We start from the raw sequence: 22,236 nt of genomic DNA, 5'->3' as shown, positions 1-22,236 counted from the left end.
TCCAGATTCCTGCGAAAACATCCCGTCACGCTCAGGTGGGACGAAACATTCCTAAGCAACAGAGGTAAATACTCCCAAGAGGGATGTTTTGAGTTTGGAGGTGTGGGCACGCCGGATCATCCACCCGTCACATCATAAACCGGCCGTCAGTCAACACAAACAGGTTTACGACAACAGCTAATTCTTTCATTGCACCCATTTGTAATCTGTCTGTTCATTCCTCCCAACAGCGAGAGACGAAACACAACCAGGGTTATCAATCTTGATGTGTCGGCGCTTTCCAGCAGTTACCAACGGAGATTGCAGTAACATTTTTTTTTTTGCTTTATTATACGGCGCAGTTATAGATGTGTTTTCTTTTAGAGGTGAATGGGTCAGAGAGTTTACTTCACAGTTATGCTGAGCAGCCAGTTATCAAATAATCACCTTTCTAAACAACCACACAGTCATAATGGGCTGGTGTGATAGACTTTAATGGTACGATCCAACTTAGCAGAACAAGTGTGGTTTTACATGAATTATTAGTTTCCTCAATTATGGGAGAATGGTGATCGGCCAAAACTTAACTGTGAAGTCGATCTTATCCACAGATCTTAAACACATCAGCTAAAAATCAACCTCTGACCTCTTGCGACTGATAGACCCAGACATCTTGGCATGTCTGCACATTTCCAGTTAATAGTCACCCCACTGTCAGCAACTTTTTTGCAATGTCAGATTAAAAAACACAAACAAACAAAAACAACAACAACAACAACAACAAAAGACAATATCAGTCAAAACCAGAATTGGCAGGTCAGGCTTTTTTTTTTGAGAAAACTGCATAGCAGATGAAACACTGAGCTCCTTTAGATCCAGACTTAAAACAAACCCGTTTAGAGTTGCTATTGACACATTATAGATGAAACATTGATAAACTTTCTGATGTGTATTACTTGTTTTCTGTCACTGTGTTTTGTTTGGTCTTTTTATCACTTTGAACTGCCTCGTTGCTGATGCAAATAAACATGATTGATTGATTGACTTTTAAATATCGGCAATCAGCAGTCGGCCCGAAAACTGCAATCGGTGCACCTCTATTAATGACAGAAAAACTTCAAATGATAATGTTACTTCATTTAATTAAAATAGAACCTCTGTACTTCTGGTGCTGCTAAGGATTTAAATACAAATATTCTTGTCTAATGCTACTCAATACATTTTTTGTTGTGGTTTGATTCTGACACACCCCATATGCAGATATTAAGATGAAAAACCGGCTGGATTTAGTTGCAGCTTCCAGGTTTTGCTCAAAATATGTTTTAGTCTGACATCTGGTGAATTAGTCAGACTATCCGCTCGGGTAAATTTGCCGCCTAAAAAATGTGTATTTTGTTGCTTCCTAAATGAAATGTTGCACATATTTCCAGTCGTCAATAGACCAGTTTATGAAATTGATGGCTTAATGGCATAGGCTTCTGTTCATCCCAGAGATCTGATCTGGTTTCAATGCTACATGTGAACAACTGTGCTAAAGTATTTCTATTCGGATACCAACACAGTACTGGTCCTGTAAAGTGAAGTAAAGAATTTTTTCACATCAATGTGTTGGAAGATTTAAAGATGGGAGTTTTTTTAGGTCGCTTTGGAGGAATTACATGTTGCCTCTTCTCACAACAAAGCCACAGACGCTTCAACACCTAACCTGGTTCCTACTCCGAAACATGCAAAGGGCTGACGGAGGTGACACGAAGTGACAGTCGCAGATAAAGACACGGGTGCCGATTGCATGAATCCGATAAACACGCTGAAGGAGACGGACCTATTTTAGGAGAAATGACGACTCTGTCTGCTGTAATGGACCCTCTTAGATTAAAATAACCAAGACGGAGTAACGGCTGGCTCCACGGGGAAGAGGAGACCCAGATTCTGTACTTATCTGTCTGAGTCATTCAGAGACAAGCTGGGATGGGCGGCTGAAAATAATATGCGTCATATATATGAGTCTGAATTGTTTGGTGCTTCCTAGGAGATGAACTGTTGAGTCGGATAATTAAAAACAAAACAAAAGAAACTCATTTTTATCCTTCTAAAAAGAAGATTTGCTTCTCCAAAAAAGAGAAGATGGCACTAAAATATTACATTTAAGAGAATCAACAAAACAAATCATCTGCATTGCAGGAACCGGATCAATTCGAAGAGAATGACTTGTCCAGATTTATACGGAAAAGGTGCCAGGAAGGTGTCGAATCAGAGGAGAGTCAAAGGTCAAGGGAGCTTTCATTACTTCCTGCTGTCTGCGGAGCAGCTGAGTTGGTTTGGCTCAAACGTGATGACAGAAAGGGATCAGGACTGCAACAGACGTCTGCCGACTTATGTAACATATTCTGTGTTGTCAAGGTTTAATAAAAGTTCCAACAGCTAAACATGTCTTCATTTGAAAATGAAATAGGACTTAAAACAATCTTAACAGCCCTTTAAAGTGAAGTGACACAGGCATGTTCTAAAGACTAATAATAAATCCTGTCTTATAATATCAAGAAACAACATGTTTGAATTTTATCCCAAACTAGCTTGAATTTTGTTCACCCGGTTCTCCTTCATCAAAAGCTTTATTGGCATTCCCAGCTTTTTGCATGTGTCCACTAATGTTCCGATAATCTCTCTTTGGTGATGACCTCCAACTCTTTAAGATTGCAAATCCCCTTTTAGCTTCTTCACGAGGCTACAATTTGTAATAATCATACCCACTGTGTAACTGCGTAAGACTCCACTGCTGAAGGAGCAACGTGTTGTCGGGGCCGTCATGACGACAAATTTTAAATAAATTGTCCCAAATCTTACTGCGATAAACGATAATATTGTTGACTTGAGACCATTCTCAAGTAATCTGATGGTGATGGCATGATAATGCAAGAACACATTCTCAAAGGTCAATAAACTTTAAATTCTACTGAACATTTAACACTGGAATATCAAAACAAATAGACAAAGCAACAGAAATGACAAATAAAAGTAATTCTAAAGTTCCTGTAAACAAGATTGTCCTTTAAATATATATATATATATATATGTATAAAACCGGTTAGTTGAGACCTAAGCACCAGACTGAAGACTTTTGTCATCCAGTTTTTGATAGAAAGAGAGAAAAATGATAAATCATGCTAATGGAAATTACCGCGTTCGTTTTAATTCGACGTGCAACTACTAATTGACGTATCACTGTGACGGGTAAACATGCTGAATCTGATGTAAAGGGTAACAAATGAGCATTTGGACAGTTCAATAAAAACCTGTGAATACTAAATGTCGCTGCTGCACAGAGGCTGCGTTCTTCAGTCAAGGCATCTACATTTTCCTTCCTACCTCCCCTCTTCCAAGAGAAATTTCTGTTTCGGGTCAGTGGCGGCCTTTCACTTCAAACACCATGAACTGTAATTTCCACAGAAAGAAGTGGGCAAGAGTCCTCAAACATCTTTTACTTGATGGTAAGACACAGCGGAACAATCAACAGGCGCGTTGGAGCGTTTCAAAACCTGAGGAATGCAAGCAGCGCGTTTGCAGTCCGTGGGGTACATCAATCCACGAGCTGCTCTGCAGTTTGAAGTGACCGGTGGGGACGGATTGATGGATGGAGAGATGGAGGGAGGAAGGAAGCGATGGACAGCAAGGGTTGGGAAAGACAGTTGAGAAGTGGATGGAGGCGAAGAAAAAGACGGAAGAATGGATCTCCTTTCCGGTGGAATGCAAACGGCGCCATCGACTCCCGCAAGTTTTCACTCCCTTCTATCGGACTCTTTACGTCGGTCTCGTTGTGAGTCCCAGCAGTTGTGAAATCAAAGCCTCAGGCGACGACAAAGATGAAAACCATCACCTCTGTCACCTGTGAGCCGTGATGACGGTGACGTGGAGGATATTTGTGACAGGAAACACGGGGAAAACAAAACATGTCGGGTGGTTTAAGTAAGTGAAGGAGCCAAACAAAAACTAAAAAGGGAAGGGAGGATTTAGGACTTCGCTGACTCACACTACAGGAAACGGCTGAAACCAAGTACGTTTTGGTTTCTGTTCACATTACTCTAATCTTGGTATTTTACTGCCAGTTTTATTATCTTTTTCAATCAAACTTCCTTTTAGTTCTTATTTTATCATTTATCTAGCTATGATGTAATTATTGTGAAGCACTTGGTCAGCTGACGTTGCACATATGCTATATAAACAAACTTTGACTTAAGCTGGACCAGTAAAATCAAAGTAATGTATGCTAACCTTCTAATAAATGAAAAAAAAATCAAAAATGAAAAAAATAGTTTCAAAATATTGCTTCTTAGTTTGGACTTTTAGTTAACATAAAACGATAATTACATCTTGTAGTTACAGACAACAGACGGTGCTGTCGTCGGCATTTGCCGGTGATTTGGAAGAGAGAACGGCCCACAGCATCACGGATCCCACGCTCTACTCATAACTTGCCTTCCTACACGTTCATCCTGTGTTTGACACCAAACCAATCTGCAGTGTTTGTTCCCTGAAAGCTCAAACTTCTCATCTGAGTTAAACCACGGGGTCACATTTAAAGTCCTAGCAAATGATAATGCATATCCATTTCAACATATTTAAAAGTTTGAGAAACAAATATGCCACATTTGATTAAAAAGTACTTGCATTCTTACAATCCAAGCCTTGTGAGAATATTGCGAACTGTTCATCTACTCAAAATGTGCTCCTTCAAGCTTGACGCGCTTTCTATGAAGGAACAAGAGACAAAAATAAAGCGAGAAACCTAACATGCCCTCAACCTGACAACCTTGAAAGAAGTTTTGAAATGCCTTTTGTATGCCAACAAAACACCTGGTTGGAGATAAATGATGTTACAGTCTCCTGCAGCGATGTTTGAATAGCTCTGTTTGCACAGCCATCCATCACAGAATATCTGACGGCGTTCCACAGACATGCAGCTTACGGAGCCGTAAAACTCTGGCAAACATGCGCCGTTTGTGCACTCTTTGTGGAAAAGATCTCCACGGCGACCGAAATGAGTCCGGCATAAGGATCACAAACAGCGTCAACGTGTACAGCAGACGTGAACGATATTTAAACATGGTCATACACTAAAACCTATCCTATCTAGATGGGCAGTTTCAGGTCAGACTCCATGATTGGAGGTGAGAAAGATTTTATTTATCATTAAAATGTTAAAGGGTTTCTTTAGATGCCTGTCTGCTCTGTGAGACAAACCAAAGCCTTTGTGGTGGCGCTGCACCAACAACCACTGAAGGAAGCAAAACAAAAACCTCTAAAGGAGACACTAAGCACAACTTCCTTCTCCACAAAATGTAAACAAAAATGGATTAGCGTCTGGTTTTAGCGGTTGTAGGATTTCTCTTTCGTCTCTGATAAATGACCACAAGCCGTTTCTCCTGGTAGCGCTAGATTTACACGTTTGTTTTGGTTGTATTTACCCAGAATGCCCTGCGCCACGGTTCACCTCCTGCTTCTGTAGAGGTTTCTGGTCCACTACAGTCGAGTCGTGACCGAGGGTTTTTCGTGCAGATCTGTTGCTCCACATCGATTTCGCGTTCACATCTTCGAAAACAATCTTTGACTATCTAGTCAAACGAAATAGAGTTTGATTGAAGACGACTAAACAGGGTTCAACTTGAGTTTCAGATGGAACGTCACAGCACAGACCAACACAGTGAAAAGTTTAATAATGTTTCTCACTGACTACTTGACCTCTCTTCTTGGCAGAATGGAAATAATTTATTTCAGCTGCGCCATTTTTGACTTTTACAACAGTTTCCACATTTTCAACACTGTTTAGACAGCATCTTTACTGTCTAAGCTAATGAGAAGATGTTTTTTGCAGCTACGTCTCAGGACTTCATTTCTTATCTTTTTAAAATAATTTTTATAAAAAGATCTCATTTCTCCCATCTTCTGGGGTTCTTTTTATTGTTAGGTTCACCTTTTTGAGGGATATTTAAACTAAACCTACTGCCAGAGCAACGTTGCTATGAGGAAGGGGGGAAAAAAATCTGGTCAAAGATGCAGAAACATACCCTGCAAAGTGCATACTTCAAAAAAAAATCTATAAATTTTAAAAACTATGTAAACTATCATTTTCCTCCACGTCACCGAACTTAAGCACAACTTTAAGTTAACGTTAAATCCCAACAACATTATGGTTGAGACAATAAGGGATTGAAAACCTCTTGCAGAAGAAATCATTTCACTGCAGGGCACTAACCCAAGAAAGCAAAAAATAATAATAATCCAAGAACCGTTTTTAAAATGTAATAAAATAAAATTATAATAATAACAAATGAAATTTCTCTGAAAAAAATCTAAAGGTGTATGTAAAAAGAACAGCCTCTGGTGCAGGTTGTTAGTATTGTGCCATTATTCTGTAACACATTAAAAAAACAGTACTTGCTGGAGCTAATGTAGCACCACAAGAACGACACATTAGAAAGTTTAAAACCTGCTTTGATCCATTGCTGTGGGACGCCGTTTCCTGCCTCAACCAGAAAGGCCCCCCTGCTTCTTGCAGTCGCCCCTGAGACAGACGACCACCTGGGTCACCTAAAGCATGTATGAACTCCATCTGCGCCGCATTAAAGCTGTTTAGTAAACACGCACGTGTACACACGACGGAAGAGTTTACAGAAACTCTACAGCTTCAAGCAATCTGTGAAGTCGCAGATGTAAGACGTGACGGTGTGTACGCAAACAGGATTTGAAGGCACGGCTTGATGGATGGCACGCCAACGGGAAGTTTCAGGAGGCTGGAGATCGTCACGGAAACACAGAAGTCGAAGAGAACGCAGAGTCCTGCGGGCAAGAAAAACGAAGAGGAGGTCGTTGTTTTCCTTCCTAAAGTCTGAGAAAGACATAAGTTATACCTAAAAGTACATCTCCTAAAGCACACCTTAAACACTGGGGATGAACAGATGTTTGGATTGTGCAATGAAGCTTTTTTTGCTATTATTTGTAGAACTGAAGGGACTTAACTGGGCCTTATAGAGCTGACAGTCAGTACGGTTTCAAAACCTGCAGGAGTCCTGCCCCAACAAGCCGCTCCATGGCGGTTCCTCAACTCACTTTCACAACAGAAAACCTCAATACTCTTGGTTGGAGCTGTTTAAGGCAACAAAAACCTACAGGAGGAAGTTGCATTGAACTATAGCAGGAAACATGAGACGCCACTGGGACCCATCATGTCAACAAGATCCAAAATATGAGTTGATTAACTCATATATTCTAAGTTGATGGGGATTCTGCAGAACCGACGGGACGTCTTCGTAGAAAGTAGTGGTATCTCCTTCCAGATGGGAAACGTTTTAGCTGAAATTTGGGAAGACTTCTTCCTTGAACTCTGTAAAGCAAGAATCCAATTCTTCGGTGGCTTTTCTACTCGTGCCAAGAGCGGAGATGCACCAAGAAATCCTCTGCCAACTGGAATCGACTAATTCTAGGCTTGACTGGTGGTCGTACGATTCTTGGAAAACCAGAAATCCAAAACTGAAAACAACCCAGGTGCCCTGATTAAAACCACTCTTTGATGTGGAAGTTGCTATTGAAGGAGGAATAATCAAAGTTGGCTATTTTCAGGATCAGGTGAGGTGAAAAAGTTCCTCTTGTAATAAAGACATGAAGACGATCACAAACAGATTTATACTCCTGGCAAATTTAGATGCAAAGTTATTTTTCATCCAACCTGCTTGGAAATGAAACAAGCGTCTTCAAAAAGATCATTTGTACAAAGATTATTAAATCTAATTTCCACCTTGCTCAACAATCAGGCAACATGCCTTCATAGGCATCACAGAAAACAGTCACTTCTCATTTTTACCAATAAGCTTCTTCAACGTCTCCACTGGTTGGTCTCAAGTTACTTTGACTGGGCCGGTGCAAAAACTTTAAAATGACCTCCAATCAGATATTCATAAAAGTGAAAGATAACAGTTTATTAATGTGCAAGGGGTCCAATAGAAAGCTTTAGAAAAATACATCAGCGTAAATGCCGTTGGTTGATGCATTTTTGATTCCTTTATTGGGAGTTTTGATTCATTTAATTAGTTTGATGTTGAATAATTATAAGAGAAAAAGTTGTTTTTTTTTTGTTTTTTAGCGTTTCACCTGCTGATCACCCATCCGAGTCGATCGAGGGAATATTGTCTGATTTTGATATGAAAAAAAACATCTTGCAATCCTAAGAAACGTTAATTTTTTTCTAAGAAAAATCTGAATTGTTTAGTTGATATTGGCAAGCGCTGATCTGATTTGATCAGTCAATAACAGGAATGGGTACATCTGGATGTTGAAGAGCTACAGGTGACAAACAACATATCACAAACTTTCCCAGCTAGGAAAATTAGAGAAGATTTATTTAGCTGCAGAAGCTGAAGTAAATTTAATTTTCTCCAGCCAATTTGTAGCTCAAACCAATACAAACACTACCAGTCAGATCATTTCCAATGCAGAAATAGGTCAAGAGTTTTCCTCGTCTTTCTCATTGGTTTCTCTGGTCCAAAAAGCACTTAAGTAAATCAAAAAGGCCAAACTGGGGCTTCCGGGTATGACCGCAAGGTAGAAGGTCGCGTTCGACGCTGATGCCTGTGGATTTTTAGAAAGCTGGTTACCAGAAGTGTTGGAGATACCTGGTCTGAAAAGTCCGCTGATTCTGGAAAGAGCTCACCGCGTTGGACCGAAAAGGGCATGAAGCTCAAAAACTGTAATTATGAGATTCCTTAATTACAATCAAAAGGATCTGATATTCAAAGCAAGCAAAATAAAGACGGATATTCTCTATAAAAATCAACGGGTTCGCTACGGAGATACACAAGCAGCGCAAGCAGTACGATGGAGTCATAGCGCCCATGAGCTTGGTCTGAGACATGGCATCATCCCTCCGGCTAAACTGGTGCTAACGCATAAGGAGAAACCTTCAAGTTTAACACACCAACAGAGGTCCAAACGTCGCCGATCGGATTCAGAAGAGACAGATAAGTGCATCGGAGTGACTGAATAAGGCAACACTGGTGGAATGTAGCGTTAATGTGTCTCTGCTAAATATACCTTTTTGTTAGAGCATCACAATGTTGCATGGTACAGCGTGAAGTTACGCTCGTTATTATTCTGTTGTTTTTTTATATATATATATATACCTTATACTTCTAGATTCAATGTTCTGTTGTGATGTTCTACCTCTGATACATACCAGGGACCACCTTAATTATACAGGGACAAATAGACTGCTGAAAATGCATTACAATACGATATTTATTTTTTAGTTGTTGGCAGAGGTTAAGAATAGTGAGAATAGATCATAGGGATCTATACTATCTATGGTTGGAAGGAATTTAATGGGAGGGACTAACCGCTTGGTTGGGAACGGGGTTTTGTTTGTTCAAGTAGTTCAGGGATTGTGGGTGTATGTTATCGGTTCTGTTGTTTTTGTTACCCCTCTTGGACATATTTAGAAGCTACCGCATCAGTGTCCTTTGAGTTGACATGATGCAGGGGACAGAAATTAAATACACATCCTGGAACTGTAGAGGCTTACATAAGACAAAAAGATCAAGCAAGTCATGAACAAACTGAAAGATTTAAACTCTAAAATAATATTTTTACAAGAAACACATCTCTTGGAGGAAGAAAAGGTGGCGGAGATATATATGTAGCTCCATTTACATCAAGAGCCAGGGGCGTAATGACCCTAATTCATGAATCCATTCCGTTTCAGGTGACCAATGTTATTAAAGATAAATTTGGGAGATATCTGATAATCCAGGGGTCCATCCTACAAGAAACCCTGATCTTAGTAAATGTCTATGGTCCTAACTCTGATGATGGTGTTTTTTATACTAACTTATTTCTTACCCTTTCATCGCTGACGGGAAAATACATTATAGGGGGAGACTGGAACTGTGTTCTGGACCCCATTTTGGACAGGGCTTCAGCAGCTTACCAGCCACACAGCAGAAGCAGGGAAACGATTTGCAGTTTTATGAAAGAATTAAATTTACTGGATATCTGGAGACATTTAAAACCTACTGACATAGTCTACTCATGTCATTCAAAAACATTTAAGACTTATTCCCGTATAGACTACTTTTTGATTTCAAAGGAATTACTCTCAAATATATCTGATTGTTGCTATGATAGCATACTAATATCGGATCACGCTCCCTGTAATCTATTATACTGTAATAACAACCTGTTGAATGACCCTCCCCGTTGGTGCTTACACCAGAAATGGCTGAAGGATGACAAATTTCTTAAATATGTTGGAGAAAAAATAGATGAATATTTTAGTATCAATACCACACAAACTACAGCCTGTATAAAATGGGACGCTTTTAAAGCATGTCTGAGGGGTTACATAATTAGTTACACCTCAAAATCTAAAGAACAGCGAGGAGCAGACAACAATTGGAATCCAGGATCAAATCACTAGAACTTCAAACTTTTAGAAACAGCAACGCAGAAATAGAGAAGGAATTGCTGTTATTAAAAGCACAATATGAAAAAGAATCTGCAAACAGAGCGGCCTCCAGTTTACTAAGATTAAATCAATCATTCTATGAACAAGGAGAAAACAAGGAAACTCTTGGCATGGCAAATAAAACAACTGGAAGTGCAAAAAAACATAACCTCTCTCCTTAATAGTAAAGGGGAAACTTTAGTAGACCCAATCAAGATAAATGAAGAGTTTAGACAATACTATGACAAGCTGTATGATTCGCAAGACACCTCGAATATTCAAGAACATGACTCATTTCTAAATAAGCTAGATATTCCCTCAATAGATGAAGTGTATAGAGAACAATTGGAAGCTGAAATCACAAAAGAAGAGCTGGGTAAGGCTATTGACTACATGAAGGCTGGGAAGAAAGCTGGGCCTGATGGGTTCCCTATAGACTTTTATAAAAAATTTAAAAAGCAATTAATAAGTCCTATCTTTGAGATGTTTCAGGAGGCATATCGCAATGGTGGTCTACCAAAATCTATGACAAATGCCTTAATCTTTGTGCTACCCAAGCCTGGGAAACCCAGCAATAAATGTGAAAACATGAGGCCAATAAGCCTGCTTAATGCTGATCTAAAAATACTCTGTAAATTATTAGCAATACGCTTACAAGACTCACTTCCTTCAGTGATACACAGGGACCAGAATGGTTTTGTTTTGGGACGGCAAGGTCTGCACAATGTGAGGAGGCTTCTAAACATTGTTCATGGCTTGGATGTAAAATCTGGAGCTGCACTGCTTTCTCTAGATGCCGAGAAAGCGTTCGACCGAGTCGAATGGGTCTATCTATTCAATATTTTAAATCGTTTTGGTTATGGTGACAACTTTAAAAAATGGATTCACTTATTATATTTAAACCCAACTGCAGAAATATTAACAAATAAGAATGTGTCTAAACCAATTATTATCAAACGCGGTGTCCTTTGTCCTTTGTTATTTACTTTAGCGTTGGAGCCTTTTGCTATAGCCGTAAGGGCCCATGAATATATAGCTGGCATTACAATTGGACATGTAGAACACAGACTTTCATTATATGCAGATGACATAATCCTGTTCATTTCAAACTTAAAACAGTCTATTCCAAATTTGCTTAATTTAATAGAGGAGTATGGCCATATTTCAGGGTATAGTATTAATAAAGCTAAATCTTCATTACTATTTTTGGATGAAAAAGAAATGTCCAGGTAATAAGCTCAGAATTCAAGGTTGTTAGAGATTTCACTTATTTAGGAATACAAATATTTTCAAATCTAGATATGATTGTAAAGAAGAACTATGAGTATTTAACAAAAGAAATCACGGAAAGTATTAATAGATGGATGCCCCTTCCCTTATCATTGATTGGCAGAATCAACACCTTCAAAATGAATATGCTTCCAAAAATACTATATATTTTTCAAAATGTCCCCCTGCCGCCTCCTGCAAACTGGTTTGATGATTTTAGGAAGTTATTTGTTGGGTTTTTATGGCAAAATAAACGGCCCAGGATTAGATTGTCGCTCCTACACTTACCTCATAAGAAGGGAGGACTAGGATGTCCGAATATGAGGTGGTATTACTGGGCAACCCAACTTAGAACTATTAGACACTACTTTAATACCAGGGATGCCCCTCAGTGGACGGAAATGGAATCTGATTCTGTAAGTCCACCTTTGCCTTTATACATTTTTGCTGATTCGGTCTCAAAACTGTTGGGAAGAACAGCTAATCCTATTGTTAAAAATATGATCAAAACATGGTATGACGTAAAGAAATTCATAAAAGAACCAATTATACTCTCACAGTTTACTCCTATATGGGGAAACCAAGATTTTACTCCTGGAAGAGCAGATTCTGTATTTAAACAGTGGGCCTTAAAGGGTTTAGATAAGATTAACGATTTGTATCAAGCAAACTCAACTTACATGATGTCTTTTGAGGAACTCAGGCAGAAATTTAATATAGATAAAAAATACTTCTTCAAATACCTGCAGCTCAGAAGCTACATTAGGACAAAAATCAAAGATTTGTCCAGGCCCTCAAAATCCCAGTTGGAGGAAATGGTTTGCAAGTTTAGCAAAAATAAAGGTGCGATTTCAGAATTCTATAGCTTTATGGTTTTGAATTCAACAGAGGACTCAACACGGAAACTAGACGCCTGGAACTTAGACCTGGGAATAAACCTGTCACTGGAAGAGTGGCAGTCTGTCTGTGCAAAGGCTCAAAAGCAAACTGTTAACTCTCGCTTAAGGTTACTGCAATACAAATGGTTAATGCGAATCTATATAACACCAGTCAATTTAAATAGGTACAACCCTAATATACCAGATGTATGCACAAAATGTTTAGAAGAAAAGGGGACTTTGTTTCATTGTATTTGGGAGTGTAAGGAAATTCAAAATTTCTGGAAAGCCATAAAAAGTACTCTGGACCACCTTGTCTCTAAAGTTGTTGCACTTGACCCTGCTTTTCTAATTTTGGGTTTGTACCCTAAAAATACTTTGTTTACCAAGTGTGAACAATTGTTGATTGATATATGTCTACTACAGGCTAAAAGACTGATAGCACTATCCTGGAAGAGAACGTCAGGACCAGGTATCAACCAATGGATTAGGCAAATGCTAAAGACTTTGCCTTTGGAACGCATAACATATCTCCAGAAAGGGAAAGGTGATTTATTTGAAGACATTTGGAGACCCTTCCGGAATTTTGTTGAAGGAGTGGACATATCTCACAATGACGACGCCGGTTAAAGACAAGTTTAAAGTCAAAACACAATGAGCAACAAAGAAGCCTCAACAGTGGACTAATTTCTCATGTATGCTTAAAGGAGTATATGCAGATATGTTTCTAAGGGGGTGTTCGTAGATCCTGTTTACTGTACTGGTTATATGGCAGGTGTATATGTAAAACAAAATACAATAAAATTTTTGTTGGAAAAAAAAAAAAAGGCCAAACTGTAAGCTGTCAAAAGGCAATTATTTCCTCTCTTTTTGTGGCAGCCTTTTAAGACCAACATGTAAAAAACAAAAGAAGAAGAAGAAGAATCAGAAACAAGTCGAAAACTGCCAGGAGTTACAGTAACAGAAATTAAAGTGTGGAAACTTGTGCCAACTTGGTGTGGGATTTGCTTTTCACAAGTATAAAACAGATCACTGAATAAATTAATAATGGGCTTGTCAAGTCGTTGGTGTTTACGATTTGTTCTTTTTTCTTGCTCATAAAAATCTGAAGGAAGACGACAGAAGGTTGGCAACCAGATTGGCAGTCTGGCTTGACGACACGACTCAGACGGAGAGAAGAGAGCATTAAACTTCCTCTGCTGCTGCGGAAACAACTTGCATCTCTGTTGGTTTATTTTAAAGTGAAAGTCAGTCAGACGCTTACAGGGACAGAAAGTAACATCATGTTTGTTTGTTTTTTCTCCTCCCTGTCTGATGTCAAAGAAAATGTATGTGAACGACAGAATATGATGAAAGTAAAATCCAAAAATATCCTGGTTGTTTTCTGTAATCAGGAACGGTTTAGTTGGATTTAATCTCAGACAGTGAGGGGGGAAAAAGAGACATGACAGTTCAAATCTGAAGGATTTAAGAGGAGGGAAAAAAAGAAAATAAGGAAAAAAATGGCTTGTCATCATTTAACTGGAACGGGAAAAGTGAGCCAACGTGTAACAGATGAGGAATCTGCTGGTGTGGATTCCTAATAAGGTCTTCAAACTGGTGAAACTACTCAGATTTTTACAACCTCAACAGAACATGAAACACGTGGCACAATTATCTTTCTATTCCTCTGAAAATCAATAAAAGAACCAACAAAGCAAAATCGGCAGAGTTAATAAAGAATACTCCGTTCCACCCACCAACACTCACCCCCTCCCAGCTCGCCTCTCTACTCCTGCTTGACCTTTGACCTTATCAGTGAAGGAACGGAATGCTCGGCGGCCATTCAGCGTTAGGTCGGCGGAGGAAATGAGAGCTGAGGCCAGTAAATGTACAACCAGGACTTCATCACTCGCTATAATGGGCAGTAAGAAGAAAATGTTCCCAGTATTGCTTCTCTTAAAAAAAATCAACACGCACACAGTAACACAGTAACGGCGTCAATGTGCAGCGTTGTACAGTCCCAAAATGTTTACAGACACGTTCGCGGACATTTTCACGTTTACTGCGCCGTCCCAATCTTCGTCTGGATGTTCGCAGTTTGGCGGAGCACAAAGTTCGACGTTATTCACAACAAATATTACATTGACGTTAATAGACTAAAACAACAGACACGTCTATCTGGGGTTTGATACGCGTTTCTGCTTATCTTGAGTAGTTTTTCGCAAACCCAAGAAGAGATTTTACTACACGTCGCGTCACGTCGCGTCACGTAGCGTCACGTAGCGTCGCATCACGTCGCGTCACGTCACGTAGCGTCACGTTTTCTGCTTCTAGTATCAGGAGGTTTCATGGGAAAGCGCCACTTGGATGAAAACAACAAAGCCTTGCTCTGAGATGGTAACAGTGAGTGAGTTGCAGGGAAGATGCCTGGGATCCATCTGACTTTCTGTGTTCATAATAACGCACTGAAATAAAGAGATGAAACAGTTTCAGAGCAGCTTTTTTGCTATTTTGTTGAACTGTGTGTGCCTCCCCTGTCTGCCTGACTCCAGTCGAACGCGTCTACGGTTTCTGACTCCCTTTTTGTGTCCGCTTGAGGCCTGAGGCAGCTGCCTACAACGTGATCTCATTGTGATTTAGCAAAGTTGAGCTTAGCTGCAACAAAGCTTTGGCTCTGCAAATTGGCACATCGGTCGGTGCAAAGACTTATTAGTGTTACAGTCAAGTGATGTTATCGCTAGACCTCCAGCTCCAGTCTGGGAAGAAGAGAGAAAAAGCTACCTTCAGGCACTGGAAATTCTCTTTATGTAGCAACATGCCTCTGTTTCACTTTTCCCTATGAGGTCACTGTTACTTTAAACCTCCTTGGCTGGTTCATAGTCATAAATTAACTTTATCCTTACTGTCCAGATTCAAAGTAAATCCAGTTGCATTTCACACATATCAAATATCAGCCTTATCCTTACAAATTTTCCAAATTAGTATGAGGCGACTTCAAAAGGACGCCACAAACAACTCAGACAACTAATCCTGGGATTTATTTTTACCTTAAGTTAGGGTTATTTTAAGATTTACTCAAGATGTTCGTTGTTTAGGGAGTTTGGCTAGCACAGGCATTTCAAATGATTGAGCTAGCAAATGACTAAAATACTGACATTCATGGGTGGTGTAAAACAGAATAGTTGTCAAAAATGTGTCAATATTTGAAATAATGTATTATTATTGGTTATATCTAAAAAAAAGAAAGAAAGAAAGTGGACATTTTGCCAAAGCTAGTGTGAAGCAGTAAAATAACTATGCTAACTCAGGCAGTTCTAGATGGAAAGCAGTCGGAGAAATTCCTTCTTTTCTGTCGAGGCAGCATGATATATTGCCTCTTTTATCTCTCCTGTCAACAGGTGAATTCCTGGTCAATTGTGCTCCAATAAACCCAGAGGTGATGCCCGCACCTGCATATCCATATGTCGTCTTCCCTCTTATCAGCTACAACCTAAAACACACACACACACACACACACACACACACACACACACACACACGCACACACACACACTTCCAAATCCATAAACAGATAAAAATCGCTCAGGTCAGGAAAAGACACAATGGGCCAATTAACTGCGATCAGGATTAACTATTTTCTTCAACTCCAGACGAGTTTAATCATTTCACTCAGGCGAGTCATTTTCTCCATTTGGTCTCAAATTTAAATCTTTACAGAATTTTTTTTTTAAAAGTGAACAAATCAACCAAAGTTTTTAAAATTCATGAGTTATGTTGTAAAAATAAAATGAATTTTCTAACGTTTCCCTTTGTACCTAAAAGCATGTATGCATTTACTTTGAATTTCCTACTTTCAAGGTGAATTCAAGGTTTTTCAAAAGCACTAGTTCCACTGGCAAATTATTTCACAAGACATTTTTGGCATGTTGTAAGTGAAATAATATGCCAATGGAGCAAGTACATTTCCATCAATATTAAGGAATTACTGACTTGAAACAAGCTCCTAAATATTTCTGAAAAGTTGTATGTAATTTATCTTTGTCTTATTTCAAGTGTCCTAAGATATTTCCACTAGAAACTAGACCAGTTTATCTTTTATTTTTTGTCTTTGCAGTGTTCCTTTATGTCGGTGCTTAAATAGAGCCTAGAGTTGAAAATGTTCAAAACACCCCAGGGCCCAAGAGTTCCTGCGAGAGCAGAGCGGCAGAGAAGAAGAAGAAGAAGAAGAAGAAGAAGAAGAAGAAGAACGGGTGAAGTGGAGGAGGGAAGAAGTGGAGGCAGGTGTGTGACCTCCTCCGGGAGCCATAGGGCAACGGAGGTGAGAGGTGGTGGTCGAGAGCGATGGAGGAGGTGCTCCCAGTAGCTGTGGCGATGACATGGAGGAGGTTTAGAAAACGTCCTCCTCCATCCCCTCGGCTGAGGTTTATTGGCAGTCACCCCTCGCGGGCCGGCAGGTTGTACGCCCAGGCCTGTCCCCGCGCCGCCTGACACGCACTTCTGTTTACTAAATGCCATCCTCTGGAATCAGGAATGCATGAAGAGTCTGATAGGTCGGAGGAGGGGAAAAAAAAATGCTGCTGGTGGTTTTCGAGTGCAGCCAACAGAATAGATAGAAAAGATGCAGATAGTAAGCTTACTCTGTATACATAGTATTATAGGTACCTCCACACCTTTGCACAGGCTAAAAGAACAAGCAGGCTGTATGTTGACATCACCACCTGCCACTGTCAGCATAGTTTAGGAAATCTCTGCATTTAAAGAAGAAAAATATGAGCAAACACTGGAGTTCACGTCAAGTTTAAAAATGAAGCCAAATTTGCCTTTGATAAGGAAATCCTTACCCTAAGCTGAATGGGTTTCAAACCTTGTTCATGACTCCCTCTCTCTCTCTCTCTCTCTGTGTGTGTGTGTGTGCGTATGTACGTCTGTGTCATTGAACAAACTTTTATGTTCAAGCACAGTCCCCCGAGCCATAAATCTTTGAGCTGTGTCAAACGGCTAATAAGGTTTAAAAAAAACAAAAGGTTGCCCCTGGCGGTGTTTAGTGCAGCCCTCAATTATATTAAATGATGAGCGATGACAAGAGAAAATCACGTAAGGTAAACTGCTCTGTGCCACACCCAAGTTTTTTTGTGCAATAAAGGAAAGTATGTAGAAACATCCTCTGCGGTGTGCATTATCTGCATGTAGGTTCATTCTTTGTTGCAGTTTTTTCCCCCCACTGCAACCCAATACACATAAATTGCTCCACGACAGGATGCCAACCTAGTACCGACGCTAAGAAGATGCTAATGCTGAGTGTTTGTGTTTCTTAGCCACGTTGCATCAATTAAAGTAGAGGAAGTAAATTTAAAGTAAAAATACATTTTCGGTTCCATCTTGAAGTTTATGTTGCTTGATTAAAACATGCTAATTTGGGGGGGAAAAGACAAATGTTGTTTTTGTTTAAAGGACTTTTGCACAGACTTTATTTATATCAAAATACCTGAACAGATTTAAATTCACAAAAACACGCTGCAGGCAAGTACAAAAATGATTTTTTTTTTTCCCCTCTCACCTGCTTTACGTCTGGTTTTCTACTGGCTTAATGAAGTCATACAAATTAGACCAGTTGCTATGGTTACTGCTAATGCTGGACAACTGAGTTTCACAGCAAAACCTCTTTATGGTTTTAATGTATATCAGCATAATAAAAGTAAATCAAATTTTAAGAAAAAGGAATTGGTAAAGCTGTGTGTTTTTGTCTTTTGTTTACAGAAGGTACACCTTTTAAATTGGTCTGGAACAGTATGCTAACTTAGCTGCTAACAGCAATTTAAGTTGCTTCACGGAAAGCAACTTGACTTATGCTTAAAGTCTACCTAAGATGGTTACAATAAAGGTGTGATTTTAGGTTTCTCTTAGCTTCTTGTGGTGTGTGTTTTAAGTTGTTTTATGACAGCATGCTAATTTTAAACAGCTGCTAGAATCAAGGGGATGTTAGCTATTCCTGTGTGTTTCCCAAACTTCTTCATTGATTTAATGCATTTCAGAATAGTGAAGTTAAATCTGAGATGAGGTAAAACTTCTTTAAGCATGGCTGAGTAAAAACATATGAGTTTTTCTTTCTCTAAACCAAATGTTAATGAGTATCAAGACCAAATTAAAGTCCATGTATGGTTTGAGAAATACAGTTTTCTTTACTGAACTGCCTTAGATGTGAATTTTAAGTCACTTCATGATGGCATGATATTTTGTAATAGTTGCAGTGACATTGCTAATCTTTGTTAGCTAAAGGTAGTATTTGCATTAGGCCTAATTCCCTCAATTTAAATGACCATCATCATTTTCTCAGAGCCAATATTTCTTTCATGTGGTAGGAAGACGTGTAGAATAAGCCAAAACACAAAACCTTTTACAGAGAGCTAACATTTAGATTTCACATCTATCCATGAATGATTAAATCTTCCTCTAAATCCTCCCAAAACGCCGAAAAAAACAACATCCATGTGTGAGTGAATGGCTTGTTCGTACTCTCTGCATCCTACCAACAGCTGAAACTGCTCTCAGGTCAGTCAGTGAGCAATCTATTTTTAGGAACGGCCAGAGCGAGCTCACACTGAATAAATATGTAGGGCAACTAGACTCTGTTGACAAACACCCGGTTACACGACACCGACAACCGCCGCAAAACACCGCAACTCCTTCGCCGTGGACATCAGATTTTAAAACGTCGTCCCGATGAAACTTTTAGATGACGGTCGGGGAGTTTACGTTCCCTCTGAAAGCTGCCACGTTCTGGAACGTGGGGCTGGTACAATGATCAACTGTCCCTCCTCATTAGTGGCCTTCTGAGGCCACTTTGGCCGCGAGGCACAGAGCCAGAGGACAAGTAGAGGCCCTTCAATTAATAACGACTGAAGTAAAAGCTAAAAGCGAGGGGCTGAGGGCGAAGTTAAGGGAATGGTGCTAGGCGGTTTGATGCTGCAGGACAGCTGAGTCAGAGTTCAGAGGAAAACCTTGCAACAACTTTTACACCCATTTTTAAATCTTAAAAGTGAACTTTTTTTTCGTTAAAAAAATTCTTTCAAAACCTTTTAATCTGAAATCAAGTCAACAACGTCAGAAACGGATGACAAGAACCCCTTTGTTGCGCATGCCAAAAGTTGCCTTATGCTTGCCCAGAGTCCCACAGTCAAGCAGGAGCTAGCAGAGGAAAAAGTGGGAGCCGGCCCAGGTGGCTTTATGGACGAGAGCCACGGGACGGCGTGACTCAGACCCCGAAAATACCCGCCGCACCCCTGTGGGGGACTTGACCGCTACGCTCCCACATAAACAAGAGTCTCGGTCGCTCTGCTCACGAAATACCTGAAGAGTCAGGGGGGGAAAAAATAGGATGCAGAGGAGCTGAGTGCTCACAGAGGGGTCTTGACGTTGTTTTTCGCATGTCGTAGGTAGAAGCTGCGGAGCAGCAGAGAAAGACGCAAAACTCGGCAGTAGAGATGGACGGCTGCAGGTTGACTTCTCAGATGACGAATGGTCTTCAATAAGGGTTCAAACGAAGGGCACGGCTAACCGCTAACAGCTTCATAATCAGCTAGAAAGCACACTATATTACACTTGGCCTGTGTGGTATTTTGGCCTCTGGGGAGCCCTACAAGACAAATTGGGGAGATAATGTGATTTATGGCAGCTGTGGGACGACAGCGACTGACAAGAACTTACCGACGGATGCTTCAGCAAAAACCCTCCACAAAAAAAAAGAAAAAGAAAAATGGCTGCTTTTGACCTGATGATTGTAGCGGCATCTAACATGTTGAAAAACGAAATATGAAAATAAAACAATTGCTACATATTGTCACACTGCAACCACAAACTTAATAGTTTTTTTACTGCTTTTCTTGAAACCAAGAAGAAGAGAAGCTGAAGGAAAGAGGAGTCTCCAGATTTCAACATTTTTTTCGTAGAAATTTTAATAACTGAGCCATGCAGTTCTACTCATCCGATATCTAGAAGTAAAATCAAGTGGACCTTAATCTACCTCAAACAGATTTAGCCTTTTTGTTGTGGTTTGCCCTCAAATGATATTTTTTTGCTATATTTTTTTTTTGTTTGTTTTATTTATTATTATCTTTGCATATACACATTGGAAGTTTTGTGTTTTTAAAATGTATTTAAACTAAGCTGACTTTAGAGAGAAGGGAAACACATTGTTTTTCTTTTTGAAGCTACTCCTTTCATTCAAAGCTTTTGTTTACGTCAACATGTGACATGTTCATTTTAAACTGTAAATGAATTAACAAGCAATAAAAAAATAAATAAGATAGAGATAGAACCTTTTAAGGCTCTGAAGATGCCAAATAGTAAGTCGTAATCAAAAAGATTTGTTGCTGCAATTGCATCCAAAGAATTAAGGGAAGAGGAGCTGAAAACATGTGCACACCACACTTTTCAGATTAGTGCTTGTAAAACAAATTTAAAAAACGTATAATTTTCTTGCGCATGGCTTGTGTCAGTCACTTTAAGTCCCATTAAATTCATTCAAGCTTGAACACTTCTGGCAACGCACAGCGACAATATAAACAAAGACGGCTATCGTCACGCGCTTATCTAGCTCAAAGGAGCATAAAGACTTTATCTTTACAAAATATTCCAAGACAAACAAATTTTCAACAAAAAAAAAAAAAAGTATTAATGAAAAATCCTCCAAAGAGATTAAGCCGGAGTACCCTGGTGAAGTCTGTATATACAGCAATAAGCTGCGGCACCTCCAGAGCTTCACACGTTGTTTTCTGAAAAACAAATGACATCATCACCTTCGCCAGCTGCTCCAATCGAGGCGTCACAAAACAGGGAAGGAGGCGAACACCCAGAGAACAGTGGGTGAAAAGATTATTCAAAAAGCCCAAAAGGAAAGTTGATCCCGCGCACGAGAGCCAGGTGTTGGAGCGGAGAACATAAGGCCGTCCCAATTACCCGGCTAGCGAAGAAGAAGAAGAAGATGAAGAGAGAGCACAGTGGCCAGGAGCGGTGGAAAAACAGAGCGGAAGTATTCATAATTACAGGGACATGCAGAGACACAGTGAGGCGGTAATAGCAGACAATGACTGAAGCATCTGATGTGCCAGTGATATAATTCCCACCTCGGTCGGCTGCAGCTGGGGGTTTGCAGGAGCTATTTGGGAAGAAATGGTTGGAATCTCCGGATTTAATCCCCTGAACTTCTTTCATTCAAAGTGTCTAAGGAATTGAGAAAAAGCTGCAACTTTCCACCTGAACGCATCCAAATTTCATGACCTGGCTGCAGTATTTACCTTTCTTACAATACAGACATGCTGTGACATTAACACCAAAAACAGAATTTGACTTTATTAGGATGTTATGACCGTTAGATTTATTCCATTGGCTAAACAACGGCACAGTTTGAAATTGTGAAGAATATTTTGCTTCATGCAAACACGGTAATTTCTAAAAAAAAAAAAGAAAAAAAAAGCCTCTTGTTTTTGATTTAAAAGTTTTGCTGCTCGTATCGAAATTGGTTTACTTTGCAAAACTGCAACGGAAACATTTTTTTCCGCCTCACACGAGTCACTTGATCAACAACCGGATGATGCCGCTGACGAAAACCATGAAGAAGACAACAGGAAGTAGCTGGAGGAT

General features: G+C 39.7%; 1 protein-coding gene and 1 long non-coding RNA gene across 9 annotated transcripts in view; both read right to left on the bottom strand.

The window, feature by feature from the left end:
- col4a6 (collagen, type IV, alpha 6) overlaps positions 1–22,236 on the bottom strand; it is a 151,615-nt gene that overhangs the window by 98,067 nt on the left and 31,312 nt on the right. The gene's annotated exons all lie outside the window — the stretch shown is intronic.
- On the bottom strand, positions 16,690–17,574 carry LOC122820725. Of its 2 annotated transcripts, none has more exons than XR_006368848.1 (3): positions 17,439–17,574; positions 17,235–17,345; positions 16,690–17,140 (listed from the first exon to the last, which is right to left on the bottom strand). It is a non-coding gene; the product is annotated as an uncharacterized LOC122820725 (long non-coding RNA). The 2 variants fall into 2 exon arrangements; XR_006368849.1 differs by having other exon boundaries at positions 17,260–17,345.

This window comes from Gambusia affinis, linkage group LG18 (assembly GCF_019740435.1).
Source record: "Gambusia affinis linkage group LG18, SWU_Gaff_1.0, whole genome shotgun sequence".
NCBI classification, from domain to species: domain Eukaryota; kingdom Metazoa; phylum Chordata; class Actinopteri; order Cyprinodontiformes; family Poeciliidae; genus Gambusia; species Gambusia affinis.
Note: the sequence above shows the minus strand (reverse complement) of the source record. Positions and strands in the feature narration are given on the sequence as shown.